General features: G+C 40.2%; 1 long non-coding RNA gene across 1 annotated transcript; it reads right to left on the reverse strand.

Moving 5' to 3' along the window:
• Positions 1 to 1648: 1648 nt before the first annotated feature.
• LOC103129673 (uncharacterized) lies at positions 1649 to 3707 on the reverse strand. Its single transcript, XR_475100.2, has 2 exons — positions 2497 to 3707; positions 1649 to 2418 (listed from the first exon to the last, which is right to left on the reverse strand). It is a non-coding gene; the product is annotated as an uncharacterized LOC103129673 (long non-coding RNA).
• Positions 3708 to 11555: the final 7848 nt, after the last annotated feature.

Below are 11555 nucleotides of genomic sequence, written 5' to 3' on the forward strand. Positions count from 1 at the left end.
TTTTTTATTTATTTTTTAAAGACAATAAAGTTTGTCCTCCGATTATTAGTTTTTAAATAAGTCCGAAAGTCCATGCTGGACGAACAAAAGCAGGTCTGTTCGAAGACAAACATGATGAGTATCCCGCCCCTCTTTATTTGCAGTTGGCCTATGATGATTGATTGATTTGTATGACTGACAAATGGAGATAGGAAAAAAAGAAAGTTGGCCAATCTGAGGTATGAGAGGAAAAAAAAAAGAAAAAAAACCAAACCATGAAAAAGACCAAATTATTACAGAGGAACAACATTCAAAGACAGTCTAAAAATACTGATGTAAATTTGTATATCTAGTTCTACATATCTACATCATATATCTATATCACATGTCATGTGACTATTAAAGGTTAGTCACATGACACATATTGTTGTGTATAGCTTGTCAAAGTGAAACATCTCAAATAAAAAAAAACTTTTACCAGCTTTATATGAGCTGATGATGAACTCGCTCCTTTACAGAGAGAGAACGTTTATATCTGATGTGTTTTCAGGTTTACAGAAATTGACACGAAAAAGATCAAATTATTACAGGGACCGACATTCAAAGACAGTCTAAAAATACAGTGAGGTAAATTTGAATACCTATATCCTCATATCTACATTATATATCTATATCACATGTCATGTGACTATTAAAGTTTAGTCACATGACACAGATTGCCGTCTGTAAAAGCAATAACCTGTTAATCACCTGCTTCTGATTGTTCTCATTTACATACAGGCAGGGGTGAAAGTAGTTTTAAATTCTTGGGGGTACTATGACCAAAAAAAAAAACAACAAAAAAATAAATGCTTCTTTGCAGATTAATTTGTTGCGATGCGATAAAAGCTAGGTAGCTGAATTGCTACAAAATAAAGCTGTATTTCCCTCAGCCCAGTGGCTGCAACGTTGACACCTTGAGATGCCATGAGACCTAATTTCTGAACATCATGGCATGGAGTGCATTCCACTTTTCCATTTGTGGCATATAACCATTAATTTTAGCTTTTAAACTGGTTATATTGATCCTGTGTCCAGAAAGAGGAATAATCAGCAGCCCTGCATCATGACCTGTTTGTTCTGAAGATCCTGCAGCTTCCATTTCATCTTCCTAACATGACACCTCCTCATCCTGACTCTCATACTGATAGGAGGAACCACAGAGCTCTGTTAAGTTAAAGCTCATCTTTTGAAGTGGGATATTTTTCTTCTTTTTCTCATTTGTGAATGTTAGCTTCTCATTTTCAACAGGCCAGCATGCCTAGGTGGGCCCCATGTGGGGAAAAGGAGGGCATTCCATATGGGTCCCATATGGGTTTGTCCACGGGTTCCACGATGGCCCCACATGGGTTTGCCCGTGTAGGGCCAGAGCCTACATGGGCCCTATATGGTGGCGGCCCACATGGGTTTGTCCATTTAGGGCCCATGTAGGGCCCATGTGGGTATTTATTTTGCGATTATTAATAAGCGCTCTTATGAACACAGCGGTGGTTGATTAGTTAATTTTAAACTCCTGTTCTGCTAGTTATTTTGGTAATGGAATCAGAACGCACACAATTGCCCAACACCTTGTTGAAACAATTGCAATATCCAATATGGCTACCGCACATAGTGAAAGGCGCAGTTATAAACTAATCTTGGGATTCAAAGTGCAGTTTAAACCACTTTGCACTGCCTTGTTGCTGAAATGTTGTATACAAACTTGATTTGTCTCTCAAGTTTAGGAGCTTGTTTATCTTCCACTTACTCTAAGGTCAGTTTCACGTGGCCCAACAAGAAAAAAAAAAATCCAGTAATTAAACATAAAACAACAATGGAAAATTGACAAATATCACAAACAGCGATAACTGTAATTTCATAACTTCTGACTCCTTATGAAAACAGAAGCACATTGTTGTTCATTAGCGACCGATAGAAGTCACAGCCATTTCTGAACAGTGTGAAGTAAAACAAGTGACTGCAGGAAAAAAAAAATCCACATTTTGAATATTTGACTCAGTCGTTTGATTCTTAAGGGTTTTATTACAGAACAAGAAACGGGGAGCTTTCTGAGATAGACAGCTGCTTCCGGTGGCGCCGTACAGCCCAAAGAGCAAAAGGCGCTAAGAGCGTCGCAGCAGGCCTGTACTCCCCATCCACTCCTTGTCAGCACATGATAACTTCCTCTGGCTTCTCGGAGCATGTGGATGCCCATCAACCCTTTTACAGTCCTGCTGGTAATGTGATGAGGAAAACCACGACGGCAAATCCTGCTTGAGGAATCTTCTAGCTGCGCCGGCGGCACCGGAGGGAGTGCGCGTGCAGCGACGGGTTTTGTGGAGGAGGAAGAGGGGCGGGCAAGAGTTTCAGCTGGTGAGCACGATTTCCTCATTATCTTGATGTGAGAGCCACAAGGGTCAACTAACAGGGAGGGTGTGGAGCCACATTAATCACGCTGTCACACCAACACAGGGCTACTTCTCAGACAGAAGTTCGTACCGTCACATGCCAACGAGCAGAATGAGACGATAACCGGCGGCGGCTTCATCCGGGCTCATGCCACGAGTACGACTGTCACATTTTGCGGCTTTCTTGTTTTGCTTTCTGATTTCTCTTGACAGTATTAAAGGATGTGTGTGTCGTAATGTGGTTTTCCAGCTTAGTTGCACTTGTGTGCACCTGCGTCAAATCTCCATGTGGGAGGAGTTCTGAACTCCCAGCGGCAGACAGTGTTTGCAGCGAAGACCGCCACGCCAATCTTCACATATCACCAGCTGTGTATCCGTGCTCAGGGATAAATCCAATCATTTGCATGGATATAGCTTAGAGAAGAAGAATGAAAAAAAAAATCTGTGATGAAATCCCTTCCACCCACAAAGGAAATCAAGACAAGGAGAGAGATGCACGTATGTCTCCTGGCACTGCAGGAGAGCAACATTTAACATCAGATGTACCTCTTGTTTAGCCTGAACACCGTTTTCTCTGCCTAAAGCAACGCACAAGTCTCTTCTCTTTTACTAAAATAAAACATTTTTATTAAGCATTTGAATCCATCTTTAAACATTGAGCAGCAGAGGCCTCTCAGTTGCAGACAACACAAACGAAACTGCTTCAGTTTGCATCTTGAGGAAGACTGTTTAGTGGATGTGCTGCTGCCACACGGTCGAAGGTGAAATAGGGAATTGGGCTGATACCGAGCAGAGAAATTCAGACGACGATACGTCTCTCTCTCTCTCTCTCTCTCTGGCTCCCTGCTTCTGATGTAACACAATTCATTTTCTTTTATTGATTGACACCAGACACCGTAACGTTTTACGGTTCATGCGAGCAGGTGTCGATAATGAAGGGAATTCTTGCCATTCCACTTCTGAAAATAAATAGTAGCCCAGGGAAAGCTGACAAACAGCAGCGACTTGTGTTTGCTCCTGCTCGTTTGTGTGTCTCTCTCTCTGAGGCTGAGATTATTTCTGTATGTGATTTCTTGAGCAGATTTAAGGCCTTGTTTGGGTTTAGAATAATTCATGCGCCACAACGGGTGTTCTCATAAGTACAGTGTTGTGATGCAGACATGCACGCTGTGAAGTGTCTGTGTTTGTGGAGATCAAGCAGACTGATGGAGGGAAAGGTTTTGGCAGGTCTCTACTTCTTCATCTGTGTGAGCTTTTATGGTTAACTTAAAAAAAAAAAAGTTTCAGGGGAGACCAAGATGTGATTTTTGATTTGTCATGTCAGTCAGATCAGTAGAGAGTTTCCTCTAGAATTCACACCTCTTAAACTTTTTTTTATATACATTTTGTTTGGTTGCAAATATTTAGATTTTTTTTTTTCAGCTGCTGTGTGTTTTGGGTCACATCCTGTTTGAAGACCCATTATCTGCGACGGAGACCAAGCTTTCTGACACTGTGCAGCATGTTTCTCTCCAGAATGCCTTGATAGTCCTGAGATTTGATTGTGCCCTGCACAGATTAAAGGCGCCTTCTGCCAGATACAGCAGAGCAGTCCCAGAACATAACCGAGCCTCCTCCGTGTATCGCAGTAGGGACTGTGTTGTTTTCCTGGCATGCCTCATTTTTGGCTTTGTCTACACACAGAGCTGAAGTGCCTTTCCAAAAAGCTCCAGCTTTGTCTCATCTGTCCAAAGGACTTTCTCCCAGAAGCTTTGTGGTTCGTCACTAGGCAAAGTGGCAAATAGCAGTCTAGCTTTTCGCTGATTTGCTTTCCTCCTTGGTTGTTTCCACTCCGGCTCAAACTACGACAGACTGATCGATCTCACACTGCCGTGCCTTGATCTCAGAGTTCACCTTTTATTTCTTTGGAACTTGTTCTGGGTTATTTGGATAACATTCATGCTAACCTTTTCATCATTTTGGTCATAAAAATTGATGTTATGACTTCAGTCCTGTGAACCTTAAACCTCTAAGCAACATGTGAAACTTTAGTCACAGGAGCGTCAAGCTACTTGGATGAGGTCTATCATTTTTTCCCCCTAATCTCTCTCCTTTTGTTCTCCAGGGCTGTTGAGCTCATTTTCATTTTGGAACAAATCAAAAATCTGGATGTTCTTAAAGGGTCGATTGTGCCAGAATATATTGATAAAAGCCATTAAACTGTTAAAATATCAATAACCCAATGTTTTTCAGTAAAAATAAGAAAAAAATGTGGGGATTTGTTGATCCTTTGTGGATCTTGTATGAATTTTGCAGAATTGTGAAAAACTGGACGGACTAATTGATGTAATTTGGAAACTAAAGGGCCACATAAAATGCTATGGTGGACCAGATTTGGCCCCCAGGCCTTGAGTTTCATGCCACCAAACAAGGCAAATTACTTGTCACCCTTTAAGTAGGCCGACTGACTGAATATGGGACTGAATACACTAATTAGAAAACACTAATTACACACCTCAGCCTAACGCGTCCTTACTGTCAGATTAGTTTCAATATTTTTGGAAGTTCCATCATTTTTGTTTAGGTTTGTTTTATCATTAAGTACTTTAAAATGATTATGCTGAACCGCATTTTAAAAGCAATGTCTGATTTTCACTGGTTAATTTTCAACATGTTTTTACTTAAGTTTTGTCAGTTTCAACTTATTCCACTTATTTTCAGTCGTTAAATGAGGGGTACCAACAATTTTGCCAATTGTTACATCACTGCTTTTCAAAGGAGTAGCATCTTTTTGGATTATTTCTGCAGAAAAACACGAGGCTGTCAGTGGCTGTCACTGGTGTGTTGCTTGTGTTTGTCTCTGACATTTCAAGTTTCTGCAGTCACTGAAGATACTGAGACATTTTCTCCTCATCAAAGCAGGATCTGACAACATCCGAGTTAAAAGAGGAACAGGCTCCTTTATGTCTGAGCAGATGTACGATTTTTCACTGAGTATTTTGACTTTTGTAGATTATTGTATATGCTGCCATCGTCTCAGTCCTCTTTGACGCCGCGCCCAATCGGTGAGCCACGCCACCTGTCCCTCCTGACCTCAGGTGTTTGCCTCCCATTATCTACAATCTAGCGCACCCCTCAAGCAGTTTAACGTGCCAAAAATCATTTTTCTGGAGTATGACACAGCTTGTGAACACGTATATCATAATTTCCTCTTTGGAGCTGAGAAGCCCTCTCAGGGCTGAGAGTGAATGGCTTGAACAGCAACAGTTCTCTACTGTTGTCAAAACACTCAGAAGCTGGCCTATATGATGTGGATTGGAATTGGTCTATTGTACATGTCAAGGGAAACGGTAAATGTAACGCATGCAGAGAAAGTGAAATGTGAAGTTCGTTGCATGATTACAGCTATTCACAAACTGTAAGCGACTTTGCAACAAACCCCTGTTTTCATGCAACTGAAGTTGCTGATGCAATCCTCCTCATCTGTTGTGTTGCACAGACAAGAGCTGGCAGTCGCATCAAAACCACAATAACCACTGACCCTGCAGTTGGCGCGAACAATCTTCAGAGTCTTTGGACAAAATTGGAAGAAGGCTTTAGGGATTTATTTATCAAAAAAAAAAGCTGGTGCTGACTGTGTTCAGTCCATAAATCATGTGCTGCTTTTTCTCTGCTGTAACCCTTGTACTGCGTAGGCACTTTCCAGCGTGCTTCATGTGTTCATCAAGCGTAATGCGAGGAGATGAGACTCGCACGAACTCATTTTAAACACGACTGAATGCGTGGCAGAGGACAGCCAGGCGCAAACCTGCACAGAAACAATCGGAGCAGCAAAGGGTGACAAAAACATTTGACAAGCTAGACAAACGCACCCCGACGAGCTGCCACAAGGATGATGGCAACTAATTAGAGAGTTTTCTCTTCTGCTCAAGGGCTTGTTTCAGAGCTCAATGAATATGCATACCATATGAGCGCGAGGACGGTTCGATCTGGGTCGGGGTGCTACTTGATGATCCGTCGTCTAAGAAGTAACAATAAGATGATTGTCCTCTCAAGAGGCACTTAGTTGATAATGATATTAACTTTTACAGATTAAGCCTCTAACACGTTTGGCCTTCATGGGGAAGTGGCAGATCCTGCTGAATGACTTCAGTCTTTTTATTTGTTGCAGTGATCGGAGTGATGTGATGTGATGTGTGACTGGTCTCGTATTTCAGCATAAAGTCCTACAAAAGCACTGGGATAGTCCCAGTACTCTTTAACAAAGTAACTGGTGACAAAAAGAACAATAATATAATTACTGATGCATCTCCTACGTGCATATTTTCTTCATAATTATGCAGAAATATTGTTGCCAAATGTATCGTCGTCACAGACGACTGCGGTTGCTTTTTTGGCCTTTCTGAAAGAAAACACAATTAAAATGTCAAATTAAACAACATGATTGAAATTAAACACACGCAACACGTTTCAGTGCATGACTGTATACATACGACAACGCAAACATCATGCTCACTGCGACGCTACAAGACATTAGTGCCAAGTTTAACAGCCTAATGGTTACATCTGTGTTAGGAAGAGTTGATGCTGAAATAACAGAATTAACAAGCAAATACTAATATGTACGAGCTTAACTAGTTTGAAAACCCAGGAATCAATCAATCAATCAATCAATCAATCAATCAGTTTTATTTATAAAGCAGCTCAATGTGCTGCACAGAATTATGAACAAAGCAACATCGACTTTTCATCGCAGCTGCTGTTTGTTACGTTTCAGTTCTGTAACAATGTTTCTACGGCAACACCAATAGGTTTAAATTGTTTTATGGAGTTAGAAATAAGTTTGATCGCAGTTTAAATTCACAGTGAACAGTTGCAGCAGAGCGAGTCTAAAGGGAAAAGTATCATTAGATCATGTTGCAAAGTCTCAATTACAAGACTCGATAATACGATAAAACTCAAAATATGGGAGAACGCTGCATTGCAAAACACTTTTCACACATAAAAAAGGTTTTTATCTGAGTGATTCCTCAAAATAAAACCATTTACTTGCATAAAATTCTTTGCTTTAACGACTGATGTTTAGTTTTCTTTCTGTGCTTAAACTTTTATGTTTGCTTTGACTTTTTTCCTGCTTTGACTTCTGGGATTCTTTTCTCCATTTTTTGATGAACCTACGATATTTGTTCTGCACGGCAGCCATGTTGCTTCATCTCCCTCTCATTCTGAAGGAATCCTAAGCTGCTCAAAGGCCAGGAGTGATCCTCTCTGAATCTGAAGTTCAACGGATTCAGCAGCAATCCTCGAGACGTTAATGCCTCAATAGTTGTTGCCCCCCTTTCAAATAATCTGCGTGTGAAGCAGTCGAGAATGAAAAGTTTTGGTTGCCGCAGTCAAACTGAGATACAAAAGTGACGTTTTAGCTCCGCTTGAGACAAGTTGGACTTTCAGGACACATCATAGGTGTTTTTAGTGATATACAATCCACCTGTAAGGCACTACGGATGGAAATTTGCATATCCAGGCACATTTAAAGGATCTGACTTTGTCAGTTAATCTGGATTGAAGTAGTTTATTCTTAAAGTAACAAACAGAAAACTGCTACTCTCAGAATTGCGGTCATGATCAATTGTTCTGTTTTCTAACTTGAAGTTTTCACTCGGATGATGGAGAAGTGGAGGAAGCCCGGTCCTCCTCCTCTCCCCCGCTGTCACAGCTGCCTAACCAACAGATATGTCAGAGGATATGAGAAAACCCCCGTCCATTATTTCCCTTTTATTAAAATGTCCCACTATGTCTTCCTATCACTTCCAATAACACATGGGAATATTGAAACACTATACGATTTTTTGCATGCGTGACGGCTTTCAATAAATCCGATGATTCGTTTCTGTTTTTTCTCCTCTCTCTCTCTCTCTCTCTCTCTCTCTCTCTCTCTTTTTAGAAATAAAACGATCTGAATGAATTACCTCAGCATTTAAAAGCAGCCATCGGTTTTCAACACACTTAAAAACGTCCAGGCGATTGAAGTTCTCTGGAAAAAATCTGAGATTTACACCATGAAAGGATTTTTGTCTCTGAATCCTGCAGATGCTTTTATTCCAGGCAGGCAGAGCAGGTCAGAGACTGAAATACCTCCGCTGTGCTCTATAATAAGGAATGTCCCCTCTTCATGGAATTGTGAATTTCTGTCTCAACATAATGAACTCCCTGACAGGGGAAGTAAAACAAGGCTGTATCCTGTCACTGCTACTGAAAAAAAAGAACAAAAAAAAAGAAACACACCTCAGAGTTGTGGTGCTGATTGCGGGGGATGGCTGCCAGAAACCCATTTACTGGCATTCAATCAATGCAGCAGCTCAGCCTCTGCACCACATACATGCAGGCACACATACGGGGGAAGTTAGCCTCTGAGATCCCTTCTTGCGGCGGTCAGATCTTACCTTGTCTCTGACACACGGAAGATGAATGAGCCAGAATCCGACACGCTTCCTCCCTGAGGGCTCGGCGGACCCAGCTCAATTGGACAGCGTAGTGGAGCAGCAATGGTCTAAACACCATTTCTCAGTCGAGCTCAGTCGTTCATTTGTTTGGTTATGTATGACTCGACAGCTGCAGGCCGAGCCGTCCTGTTCCAGAAGGGACTTAATGGTCCCAGTTTCTCTTTGGAGAATCAATAGAGCTGACAAACTGATCGGATGACAAATGAGTTTTTAGCCCAGAGAGATGTTGGTTGATGTGACGGAGGGAGGAGAGACACGCTGCTTTCATTCATGCATCAGATAAAAATAAAAGTCCACCAGCAATTTTTACTGTCTTTTTGGATTTTAAAGTTTACTTAGCAGATGGCACAACCCAGACCTGAAAGTTATGAGATCACAGTGTTTTATGTTTTGAACTATAGTGACGTTATGGCAAACACTTACTGTTTTTCTCCATACGTGTTTAATTCCAAATCAAAGTTTTGATGTCTGCCTGTAATAAATCACTTTCTTTCCCACAAATACATCAAATAATTAGCCACTGATGCAGATTTCTTTAAAAAGGACTGAATATTTATAGAGGTACCCTAAATTTGAAGCACATTTATTATCAAGACAAGACTCGCATCACATTTTACCAACAAAATGGCTGCTCATCACAACGGGTCATTAACTTGTTTGACTAAGAAGCTCTAATATTGCAAGGCCAACATAAGCGATTGAAACTTGTTTCTGTAATTTGCTTGTGCCTGCTTTAAACGTGAGGACTTCTAAGGACATGCATTTTTAAAATATGTTTTTCTTAAATTTTTTTAATGTAACATTTTAAAGCAAATGCTATTATTGTATTAAATGCTAAAGGAGGAATGACTGGAAGAATTTTAAGAAAAAGTTGAAATATTACACTTGCAGTCAATAAACAGCACAAGCAGCTGAAGTGATTAGGCCTGAACACAGAAAAACATGAAAAAAGGTTCATTTTTCCAAATAGTATTAAAGGAGATGAAAATTATGTTTTCAGACTTTTTTTTAATTTTTTTATAAGGTTTTATGAAAATGTTATTTTAAATGTATAAAAAAATATTTTTGCGCTTTGCTTAAGTGCTTTAGACATTGTAAAGTGAGATCAACCAAAACATTTTACAAACATCCTTCTATGTTTTGATTAATCTGGTACAGTGAACCACGGAGATTCACTGTGCTGAGCCAAAGTTTTTCAAGTTGTGCTGTTTGCTATTTCACTTTTTGGGGATATTTATATGAAAATTTCCTATCCAATAACATTCCAAGATTGAACAGTAAGGTTCAGACTATACGTTTAGGCCAAAAACCCAAAAGAAAAGCCAATATTCTCTTTCATTTTCTTTTGTTTGACGTAAAGATGTTATAATATTCCAACACCTTGTCTCACAAGGCACAGAAACAGGACCCAGAAGAAACCACCATCTCTTTGTTTTCTCTGACGATATTGAGTCAGATTTCTGAGAGTTTCTGACTCCTTCTGCGAAACTCTGTTTGCATTATGAAGGTTTTTTTTTCCTGATGAAAGAAAGATCAACCAATATTAAATCTGTTCTTTTTTTTTAATATCCATGTGACTGACTGTCCTTCAAAATGTTTGCTTTTAACAGAGACATTGGAAAGTGCAGCAGAACGCAAACATCCCCCTCATAGCTGCAGCCATTTAGAAAATGTTTCTTTCCAGTATTTTTCTCCAGAGCACATTTGGAGTGTGTTGCTTCACAGATGTTCACTTCAAAGTAAGATGCATGAAATGCTTCCAGGCTGCTCAAAAAATAGATGTTAAACTTCCTGGAGTGCTTCATCTTTATTATATGGCTTTGCACAAAAACCAGGAAACGCCAGCAGCGTTTCCTCTCCCCGTCTCTCAAAATGTTGCCCTGTTATGTCACAGCGTTCAGAGACAGAGCAGGCACTCAGGTCCTTGTTTACATAAACGCAGGACAGCCAGGTTAATGCCAACGTGAATTTTTTTAATTTCCTTTTTGCTTATTGTGTCCATAACATCCGAGAGCATCACCACCCCTCTGACGATTTACTCTGTTACCAAAAAAGAAAGAGAACATAAAGAAGATCCCGCTGGTTAAATTTAGAGGACACTTCTAGACTTTTTGCTTACTCTTTGATGCTGGCAGAGACCTGAAGGGTAAAATGAACATGAGGCTTTCATTTGTCAGGTGGCCAGAGGAGCGCAGCTCTGGATGAATGTTAATGTTTCCCCACGTCTGTGGAATATGCGAATGGGAACTTGTTTGCAAGAATGTCAGAATTATGAACTTCATATGGCGACAAGAAACATCAAACGTTAATGTTGGAGAAAGCAACACATTCGTTGGAAACGAGTCAATTTGTACTTAGCACGGGTGAAAATGAGGAATTCACTTTTTTACTTCTACTAGATCTTTTTGTTCAAATTAGGGCATCTAATAACAGAAAAATATAACTCTGATGTGTATTTATTCTAACTCAAAGCCACCATTATTAGACATTATTGTGCTTTTTCATGTCAGTTGAGTAACATTCTCTAAAACACGGGTAGATTAAGTTTTTATTCCTTCCTTTTAGCTTGTTTTGGGGTTAATGTGCGTCTGACACGACTGGTTAAGCTTTTATCTTTACTTGGCAGCTTAAGCCTTTGTAGATGTGATCATCAAAGTTAGAGTAAAAA

The sequence above is a fragment of the Poecilia formosa genome, unplaced genomic scaffold (genome assembly GCF_000485575.1).
Source record: "Poecilia formosa unplaced genomic scaffold, Poecilia_formosa-5.1.2 Scaffold566, whole genome shotgun sequence".
Classification (NCBI taxonomy): domain Eukaryota; kingdom Metazoa; phylum Chordata; class Actinopteri; order Cyprinodontiformes; family Poeciliidae; genus Poecilia; species Poecilia formosa.